We start from the raw sequence: 11,360 nt of genomic DNA, 5'->3' as shown, positions 1-11,360 counted from the left end.
TCCTGCAGCTCTTTATCTCTCTGCTGTCTCTAACGTCAGAAATTGAGGCGTTTTATTCTCCCAGTATGTAAAATAGTATCGACCAAAAAAGATTATCGTCAAAGTCCTTTTTGAATTACATTATAGTTTGTACAGGCATTTATATTTTTCACATTCCACTTTCTCAGTACTAACTAAACATATAGCAGCAAATATGGCACCAACATTATTTATTTTAGTGCATTATCTTCCTTCACCAGATCCGTCTGTCAGTGCACTAAAATCTGAGCCAAACACACAATATGCAATTACTTTGGTTAGTAAACGCATGAAATAACAAACCTTATCCTGCTGACTAAATCCAGGGTTGTAAAGGGTTGCCTTCATTGATCTTAACATAAAGAAGCTTGTTCGCAGATTAGGTGGTAGAAGGGAGAGTTGTTGTCAGTATCCTACTTCTGGGGATATGGCTATTTCCTGAAGGCAGTACGTACTGGTGTAAACTCAATTTATATTAAACTCGCAAAAGTATCAGAAGGAAAAGTCAACTTACCAGACCTTTTATTGTAGCTGCGCTCTCAGCAGCGGCCCAGAACCGCCCAAAACCACACGGGCTGAGGAGGATGAGGAAAGGTCCCGGTCCTCCCACCGGTCAGTTCGGCCTCGTTTTGAACCGAGCTGCTGAGACACTGTGGCAGAGCGTAACAGGTAGGACCATGACTCGATTACAGCAGAGAAAGATGTCAAGGAATGATTGCAAAACTCTCTATGTATGATGGATTTATGATAAATGCCCCTGATAGTTCAATGTACTCACTGGATGCATCTCATCGGTAATGTCTGCTCATGACACGCTCAGCTCTCTCTCTCTAACCAGCTGTGAAGTGTGGAGCGGCGACATCACAGGGCGAGCAGAGAGTGAGTTCTGTTTCACAAACACAACAAGCTCACGGCCATCTCAGGCAAACTTTCAAACAGTTGCAAATAAAGGCTGTGTGTGTGTGTGTGTGTGTGGGGAGTGTTTGGTGCATAAGAAATTACCGGTGTGTTTGTGTATTTATATTGTGCTGCAGTCTGTCTGTAGGTGGTTGAATGACACAGTTGGAGTGGCATTTCTCTCCATGGAGCTGAAGCACGTCTCATATTTATTTAATTTTGCCTGACGGGAACTTTCCCATTATTACTTTCTATGGTCCGACACGTAGCCAAATAGTGTGTAGCGTCTGAATGCCTGAAACCACTTATAGTCATCACATCTGTCCGGGTTGCATTGATCATTATAAGCAGATGATTATATCACCAAATCTTTTTCCTTCTCCTTTATTTCTCATATAGATTACCGTCTAATTGACATTTATGAAGCGTAGTGAAAGTTCAGTCAGGAAGATCTCTTTGTGCTTCTAAGTCACAAGCACATTTCCCACTATGTCTCAGCTCCACCGGCTCATTCTCATCTTCATCCAATCACAACCTGACACGCTGGCCTTGAGCCAATCACTCGTAAGCTATCAAACTTTAGAAGTTTTCTCTCTCTCTCTCTCTCTCTCTCTCTCTCTCTCTCTCTCTCTCTCTATGCGCTGTCATTCAGCACTGTGAGGATTTGGCGACCCGCCTCACTATCTCCAATCAAACCCTCTGATCAGAAACCGCCACTGCTGTGTTAGCTCTGGAGGAAGTTTAATCTAATAGGAAGCACCTTATTCTTATGAACCGTTCCCCATGGTGATCACCGTCTGCCGGGGTCTGAGTCACATAAAATGAAATAAAATCTCATTTTATTTCAAATTTTTCAGACACTTTTGTGTGTATTTATTACATGAATATAAAGTAATGAAACTGACACTATTTACTGATTTTAAAGATAAAATAACAAACTGCACTGTGGCGCTTTGCTGCTCTAAGGCCAGTCTGAATGGTCAGGGCATCACACTCCACTCACGTAACACACCTGCTGCTGTGAGAGAGCGGGGACGATAATTACACTCTGTAAAAGAGAGGGAACTGGAGGCAAAATAACTCGCCGAGCCACAGCCGAGAACATATCACATGGACAGTGACATACCGTTCAGTCCTGCTGTCCCCGGACAATGTGTGGCTGTGGCTTCTGCTGCTGAGTCTCATCAGACGTCTCTGTTGATGATTATAGAACATGCTGGTTTTATATTTTATCTCATTGTTAAATAAATTGCCTACCAACAACTAAATGAACTGATAAATACAAAAACCCAACTCCTGAATGACATTTGAAAAAAGACTCATGCGTAACTTCAGTCTGGTATTTTTATATCTCAGGTTGGAAACTGTGTCAGGCGTCAGTTCTGAACTGGTTCAGGACCAGAAACTGAAAATTACACTTAATAATACTGGTTAATAACTATATACATTTTTGTCCCTGTCTTGGTTTTGCCAATTATTATTATCTAATTTATTGATTTATTTTAATTTAAATTCTCTAATACTTATTTCATGCAATTTGGAAAGCACTTTGAACTGCCAGTGTTGAAATGTGCTGTGTGAAAAAACTGCCTTGACTGTTAAATTATACACTAAAACTTACTTGTGCTGCAACATCTGTTGGGTTTGAAACATAATGCCTACATCATAAAATATGCTGAGCTTAATGAAAGATTTTACCCTGAGTTAGACAAACTTGCATGTAAAATGAATAGATCAAATCAAATCAATTTTCTCATACAATGTCGCCTTTTTTCAGTTTCTATCTCTTGTCTATCTCATTTTGCTTGAAACCAGCAAAATGATTTGCCAATGCAGTAAATTAAATCAAAAATAATCATGAAATAACTTTGATATGTGGAAGCATGGAATCAGAGATAAGATAACTTGCTAAGCTTGCTCTTTTTTTTTTTCAATTCTTAGTTTTTTCTTTTCTGATGTGACTGTTCAGACAAAGCTGTCAGCCTGAAGGAAATCAGCTCTGAGTAAAATGATGCTTATTCTATGTCGATCTCAGCTGGACTCTGAGATCCATTCATTGTGTTATCTACGGACTTAAAGGTCCCAAATATCATTTGAAGAAGATATGTTTGTGGTTTTAAGAACCAAAAAACACCTCAGTGTAGTTTTACATCTCCTCTCTCAGGCTTCTCTCTGGAGCTATAGCAACAACAGGTCGACAAGCCAATCAGATGAGAGGCTCTGAGCCTCTCGCCTGATTGGTTGACTGTTTTTTGAGTGATCTAATAAATATACAGCAGATTTCAGGTAAACAATCAGAGAAACCAAATCCTGCAAGACTGGATGGTGGGTCCAGGGGGGTGGGGCTTGGGGCGTGGCTGAGAGCAGTGACTGCTTTGTTGTGACATCACAAAGTTACAGAAGTCCTGACGGCTGGTTTTAAGGCTCAGTTTCTGAATACAGGCTGTGTGCATTTCTCTGTGGACTGAGGCTTTGATACTTTCACAGTATTAATACAGAACCTAGACCTGATCTATAATAAAAAAAAATCTCACTTTAAACAATATGGGACCTTTTAACACCGTGCAGGTTTACCCCTTGAGGAAACTCACGAATTTGGTCTGGAAGCTTGTGTATTAAATGCATCTCAGGTAGAATCAAACAGTTCTTGAGGTATAGGGAAGCACAAATATATGAACCACATAAGAGCGTAAACACCCTCCACCTGACCCCTCTCCCCCCACACACATACTCCCATTTCATAATAGTGGAGGTGATCATGATCTATAGGGACTCCATGAAGCATACATACAGTGAATCCATTAGGATGTTATATATGCTAGCTTGAAAAAACCCCCAATACATTTACCAGAGCTGACATCCACATAATAACGCCCTGCTCTTAAATGTTCATGTGCAGTGCAGCTGCTGCCTTAAAGGGAAGTAAGAGGAAAATCCACAGTTTCTCATACCATATTTTGTGTGGAATCCACAGTGACCCAGCTCACACACACACACACACACACATACACACACATACACACACAAACATGCGTTGCGCCATTGTAAATCAAAGTCACTCCATATGTGTTTTTCTTGTAAATACCAATGAGAGACTTTCCTCCTCAGTGGGAAGCACAGTTCTGTGTATGTACCAGACTGGCGCATGAAAATTACTGCAGCAGAAATTTCCTTTGTTTTTCTTTTTGTTACATCTCTGATTGTTGGATTTGCCTCATACAGCTTCTTCTGACGGTTATCAGAGACCACCGCTGTGCTCGTCAGTCCCAAACAGTCTCCTTGCCGTCTTGTGGACTTTAACCCTTTTTTCTTTGTTCACGTTGGAATATTTCACAATTGGATCATGTCCTGTCTGATTTTGGTGACTCCTCCCCTGACTTTTCATTAGTGGCTAATGCATGTCAGAGATTTTTCTCCGGCTCCACCTGAGGCACTTTTCCCTTATCTGAACCGAGGTTTTAAAAGCCCTGAAAATGTATTTTCTAAATCAGCTTCTTACTATAAGTGATGGGCTCTTACACAAAAACACTACTTACTGCTAAATCTGTTCCAGTTAGAGCAGTTTTTGGTGTATTATGGGAAGATTTCTATATTTCTTGTTTCTCTCTCTCTCTGTGTTTGGAAGTCTGTGTGTTTGTATTTGTGTCAGAATCTGATGACGATTGAGTCTGGTTGTTTGGTCACTGTCAATCAAAGCAGATGGACCCTCACTCACACAGTCTGATGAAGCAGATTAACTATAATATTAATATGATTAAATATATCTGACTGAGTGCTAGATTCTGGTCTGTTCAGTGAGGGGCAGAAAGGCGGAGCAGTAGCAGCATTTCTGCAGCTTCTAACTGCCTCTCTGAGTGATCATTTTACTTTCATTTCATTTTATTGAAGTAAATATAACTGAAACCACAGCACAGTCTTTGTCTGTAATTATGTGTGTGGTAGTTTTGTAGGATGAAGTGGTTATAAGATCAGAGGCTGAGCAGCAGCTTGGTTAACATGTCATTTCAATGGGCCGCCTTTCACTATCTCACACTTGTTCTAGTGCATATTTGTCATTGTTTTCATGACAAAAATATATCAATAACTGAATGAAAAACTTTCTTTATGTGAAAAGTTTTCTAATTTTCAGCAACAAATAAAAACAAAATATAATACAAAAATAATAATTGAATATATGCACATAAAAGTTTACACTGGTAAAAGGTGGTCTCATGAAGAAAATGGAGCATGTTGGTGGGATTATTAATTTACATGTGTGCGCCTACCTTACACACACACACACACACACACACACACACACACACACACACACACACACACACACCAAAAGATTTTTACATTTGCACAGAGCACCTACTGTCACGCTGATTAGTCCAAGGGAGTTCTACAGTTATTGGACCAGATGAAGTGACATATTTGTTCCTGACTGGCTCAGAGGGGCGCTGCATTTTTCATGATGACATGTTTACTGCTGCCCCGCTTTTCGTTATCATGATTTGCTTGCCAGCAGTGAACTGAGCTAATCAGTGTGGAGAGAGATGGTTGTGATGTTAACCTACAGCGAGATATAGGATTTACCTGACCTACTTTGACAAATATGTACCCGCAGGAAAGTTAATCAACATACACTTGCAAGAGTTTGACCCGCTGACAGATCCTTGAGAATTTGTATGAGGGATGAAAGTAGATATAGACAGAACCCAGCGTATATATTCTGTATTAATCAGATGGAACAAGAGGTCGGAGGACTTGTAGGAACACAGGCATTCTCAATACATCTTGTCAAAGTTTGAAATGATACACTTCATGTGACAAACGATTCAGTCATTTATTATTATTTATTCCTGTGAATTCATCTGTGGCCATGATGCGGAAATGGACATAATAAGGTGAATAAAACATCATTAAAGAGGCAATTATAAATGTTCCAGATGAGTCACTGCATTGAATATATAATGAAGCCTCAGCCGTTATATTCATTTGCATGATAATAAAAATAAAAACGTACATCTGCAACTGTAAGTGTAAACCTGCAAATGAAGTGGGTTCACAAACGTCAGGAATAAAAGTACAACAACTTTTGAAGAGGTACTGAGAAAGGTCAGTTTAGTGAATACTATTGGAGCTTATGTACTTGAGAGATTCAGCTCACACAATACATACAGACATTACTCCACTATAGAAAATCTTTAAAAATCTCATTTACAGAACCTTTTTTGAATGAAATGTGTGAAAGTATGTCAGTAATGTCATCTAGACACAAAGTAAAAGATGAATAAACAACAGAAAGTATGAAAGGCTGAGAACATTTCCTAATGTTTTCTATTTTCAACATGAATATAAATGTTGGTATAATGTGTATTTAGCAAGTCAGACTGTAGCTATGGCCAAAATAACACCTCATGAATAGTAATCAGCTCCTCAGGTGCTGGCAACAGTCAAGTTTTGTAGCTTTCATTGTGTGAATTATTTTGAGTCAAGAGAGGTACATTGTAATAAAAGCACGCCGCTGTTTCGGTTCCTCTCCTGATAAACTCGTGTCATAATACGGCTCATTGGCTCAGTGGAGGAACTAGCGGCGGCGCTCCTCAGAGCAGTGGAGATCAACACTTTTGATAGGAGCTGATGGCTAAAGAATGAAGTCTAGCTGCAGGGAGTAAAGTAGATGGTGAAGTTTTACATCAGGCAGACATCCTTGGTTTCGGCAACAGGATAAAATCTTAATCCCCTTCCCTGCCTGAGAGTAATGAGATTAGAGGATCCGAGATGGTGTGACAGGCAGAGTTCCTGACGGAGAGTTTAGCCTTTTCCCTCCATGCAGCCCTCAAGACCTTTTTATTACAGACCTGCTGTTCATTATATCTCGTTTTCTACCAAAGGCTCCCCCTCGTTTCATTCATGATTGATATTTTGGAGGAAAAAATGGAAATATCAAAGAGTGAGCCCCATGTGCTTTGTTCCTGGTAGACCCATAGAACATCTTGGTTCAACTTATCCCCCGCTGGAGCAGCTTTTTCTTGCGCTTGTTCATTTGAATAACAGCACTGGCATGAGACTGGCAGAGAGACTCCTTATGAGGACACTGTCGGTGGCTGACGTCCATTGTCAAATCATTAATTGAAACTAGCTAGCTTGTATTGTTATGCTGTATAGAAATCTGGTAAACAGGGACATGAATAAATGGGTGGTTAAGTGTTTCAGAACCATAATACTGTCCAGGCACAGATTTCACATGATGAGTCAATAAAGCAAAAGGTATAATTACAAAAGTTCTCATGATGAATACCCTGAAACTGAAGTGAAAATAAATGTGTCCCAAGTTGATCTTGGTTGAGCCGTCACAAACAGACAGTGACAGCACCGAGCTGAGAGTGAAAGTGAACAGCAGCCACAAAGTAAAGCAGCAGACACTACTTGATGTGGCAGTTTGCTTTCAGTTGCAAAAAATGCCTTTTAAGCCACATTTCAGTGACATTTTAAAGTGCTGCTCTTTTCTTCTGGCATTTTTTTGCCTCTATTCTGATAACGTCAGTGAGAGAGAGAGACAAGAAACCCATGGCCAGGACTAAGCCCCCATGGCACCAGGTGAGCCCCCGGGACGCCCAAAGTGCTGCTCTTTAATACAAAGTTCAGTATTTTGACACTATCTAAATGCCATCTAGATCATCCTGCAACAATAGATCCACACCGACACCAACTAAAATAAATGAAGCTGTCAAACATATCTGGATTTCTTCACTAATTTGAACGCAGAACTACTGTAATCTTAGGGTACACTGTAAATCGGATAATATAGAAAAATAATCAAAAGGTAGAATAAAAATAAGTGGCTCATCAAACTAGGACATCAAAGTCTGATACTGAGAATACTTGCAACTCGGGACAGAAATGACAGAGACTGTGATGTGGCGGCATCAAAAACCCTCCTGCACAGAGGATCAGAAAATTGATAATGTTATACAGTGAATTATACGGTTAAAAGAGGAGCCAGGTTCCTTCTGTTCCATATCATTTCCCAAATATGATCAAAACCAAAATAGAGTTGTAGTTGTAACAGGGGTGCTAGACTGCAGATGAAGCAAGGTAATAATTAAAAGACTGTAGGTTGTTGATTTACAAGTCGTAATAAAACTGAGATATACTTCAATTATTATACAAATGCAATAGGTGAAGAGAGAGAGTGAAAATGATATCTGTCCAGGGTGTTTGAGTTTTCTTTTCCCTCAGTGTATAATGTACCAGAGGCACGTCTCTAAATGGATCAAGCATTTTGAGTTTGAGGTGTTGTGCACCTCTCAGGCTACGACAGTGCAGATGATATGTGGAAATTGTGTAGAAATTAAACAATATGAAGTGATTTTTACTGTGATAATTGTGATGAAAGTGAAAATCATATGTATTATGTATCATGACTGGAGCTAATATTAGAAATAACATGGAGAAAATAAAAGTATATAAAAAAAATCAGTATATAAATATAATATTATCAACACACTAACAAATTTGTAGCTTCACTAAGGTGCAGCGCTCTCTGCAGCAGGGATGAGTGAGTGGGTCTGAACAGTGCAAATCTGGGAATTATAAAGAACTGAGCTTACCAGACCTCTGTAGCTCACTCCTCATGTCGGCTTCAGGCTTGAAGCTCTGCTGGCATAACACACCCGACGGTTGACTCGCATTAATATTTATATAAAATGAAAAAATAATATCTCTAGTTCTGCTGCTTCAATTTTGATCCTTTTCTTACAGCCCATTGTGAGTCTAACTATGTGATGCTAAATCAGTGAAGTACCATTTTAAAGTAAAGTGTTAAATGAGTTGTTAAACCTTGTGTAGACTGAACTTGGTGTGTGTGGGAATAAAGGAATAGCCCTGTTCGAAGCTGCTCTGGTGGGTCTGTGGGAGAACTGGCCGGCACCAGAGTGCCAGCTGGGAACTCGGGACACAGCAGTTCATTAGTGGCCAACAGCAGCACTGTGGTACCGAAGCCAATCAAGCTGGTTGTCATCATGAGGAGATAAAGTTGGGATATAGCTGGGGAGCACAGCAGCCCCATGATCCCAGCAATGACTCAGGAGCAGCAGGAGCACCACCTGTCCATCTCACCGGTCTTTAGTTTGGCTTTTCAGGGGGATTACCGATATTATACTGGTTGACAGAGGCCAGCAGGGTGTGCTGGGGGCTGTGGTGGGGGCTGTGCTGGATGTTTTTGGTGGGTCTTTTCCTCCACATCTTAGTCCCTCCCACTGAAACATGAGGAGAGATGCAAGGAAAAGACGTGAGGAGAGAGAAATGAAATTAAACATCCTTTCTTCTCCGATGTCATCTGCAACGTCGGATCCTGATGACAACAACACAGCTGGACCAGCTGTCAGTCAGCTGTGGTGGCTGTGGTGGTTTTTATTTGCACAAATGTCATGTCCTATCCAAACAGCAATAAGGGCACACACTTACCACTGACAGTGCTGTTAGTGTTTGATTTCCTCCCACACGAGAAAACAGAACAGAAAAAAAAAACAGAAAACACATTAAAAACCACCATTCTCCAATTATACTGTGAGCAGATCAGTCAAACCAGCCTGTTAATGGACTTTACTGCTCAGCTACTGAGTGCTGAGCACCTTTTGTGTCTGTGTTTTCTTTTTTTCTTTTTGAAATTCATTATTTAATAATCCAGGTTATGGTGAGAATGTCTCATAACTTGTAGAAATCATTTTGGAGCCCAAATGAAGCTCAGCCTAAATTTAATCTGTTACAGTCTAGCAACTGTTTTCTGGACCCACAACGCAGACACGAGAGACAGGTGGAAGTTTAAACAATTTAATGCACAGTTTGTGACAAACAGGGCAGCAACAGGGTCTCTTCTCTCCCGAGTATGAAAGTCCAGGTAGTTGGTTATCAGAGTAAATGATCCACAGGTGTGTGAGGTGCAGCAGGTCCGTGAGGAGTTTGGTAGAAGAGCAGAAGCAGGTCAGCCACACCCAGCCTAAGACACACAAAGACAGACGGGGGGGGGGAAACAAACTGGGGACAAACATTCAACAAGAAGGGAGAGGAAAACACAACAGAGAAACGTGGGAATAGACAAAACTGCAGATCCTAACACAATCAGGAAGACTATTATACTTCATACGTCCTCAGCCAATCGTGTCATTGCTGTCAAACTTTAAATCTCTTCTCCTCTCTTTGCTGCCAGCTTTCATTTCAGTGCGTATTGCTGTGAATGGAATACATTCTACTCTGTATTGTACTTTGCTCTTATTGTTTAAGCCAACCTCGTTTTGGACCCCAGCATTGATATGCTGCAGATTCAGCCGGAGTAGGAGCACTAGCCTAGCTCTGTGCAGCAGCCCAATAGATGAGCCACATCTCCTGCCATCCCAATGTCAAGATCGTAGCATCACTCCAGCCTCAGGCCTTCCTCATTCTCAGCTCTGCAGTCCAGTTGATAAGTTGCAATCCCACAGAGTATCTGCTTCTGCCTGGATAAGAGTCACCTACTCCAGGCCCTTCTGAAGCTCTCCAGCCTAGGAGGAGAAACATTTCTCTCCAGCTCTTGCAGACAACACTTTCATCACCACCCTGCACTCCCTCGCTGACTCCATGCAAACCATTGATGCTCGTCTCAAAACCCGAGATAATACTTCAGCGTCCGCCTCATCTCGAGCAGCCATTGCTTCCACCCAGGCCTCCACACTACAGCCTGTCTTCTTGGCCAATCACACTGACTCTGTGGAACCACTCAGCATCTCTAGCCTCCACTGTCCCAGCCCCTCTCCTAGGTAGGCCATACATTCCTCAAGCAGTAAACATATCTAAGGTCTAAAATCCTTCAAGGCAAATATGTTCATTTAATGAGTCTCATCCTGCCATTCCCTGAGTGTGATTAAGCTATCGCCACCGGGTAAAACATCACTGCAGTGTTCAAGTCTGCAGATTTATCTATCAGTCAGTTTCTGGTTGCCTTCGGCGTTTACACTGGAAGACGACAAGAATGTCACTCTTATTTGATGACCTTAACCTTAAATATGGAAAAATATATTCTATGAACATCATAAAGCCTTCTCCAGCAGAGCACTGCCCAATCAAACATTTGCCTGAGCTGATCTGCGTTGGGCACTGAATCACTGGCGATGAATGCTGGAGGCTCTCAAATCATCTCCTGCAACTCCTGTGGGAGTTCAGGTCACATCACACCCTTCTTCCAACCAATCTCCTGAAGTAGTAGTGCTGCTCAGAGTGTGTACAGTATTATAAACTTTTTCAAATCCAACAATCTAACATTGGCTATGTAGCAATATTTAAACTTACAAATAGCTTCTTTAATCACTCTCTGATGCCATGACTGTGCTCTTTGGCTCAGGTGTCGGGAGGAAACCAAGTTTCTGCTGTGCTCCAGTCGCTGCTTCCAGTTGCTCACTCATACGTAATGTAATTTTGTTTCA

The sequence above is a fragment of the Seriola lalandi genome, unplaced genomic scaffold (genome assembly GCF_002814215.2).
Source record: "Seriola lalandi dorsalis isolate HSWRI2012SDOR001 ecotype SW California unplaced genomic scaffold, Sedor1 jcf7180002054554, whole genome shotgun sequence".
Taxonomy (NCBI): Eukaryota; Metazoa; Chordata; class Actinopteri; order Carangiformes; family Carangidae; genus Seriola; species Seriola lalandi.
The sequence above is the reverse complement of the archived record's forward strand: the minus strand, read 5'-3'. Positions refer to the sequence as shown.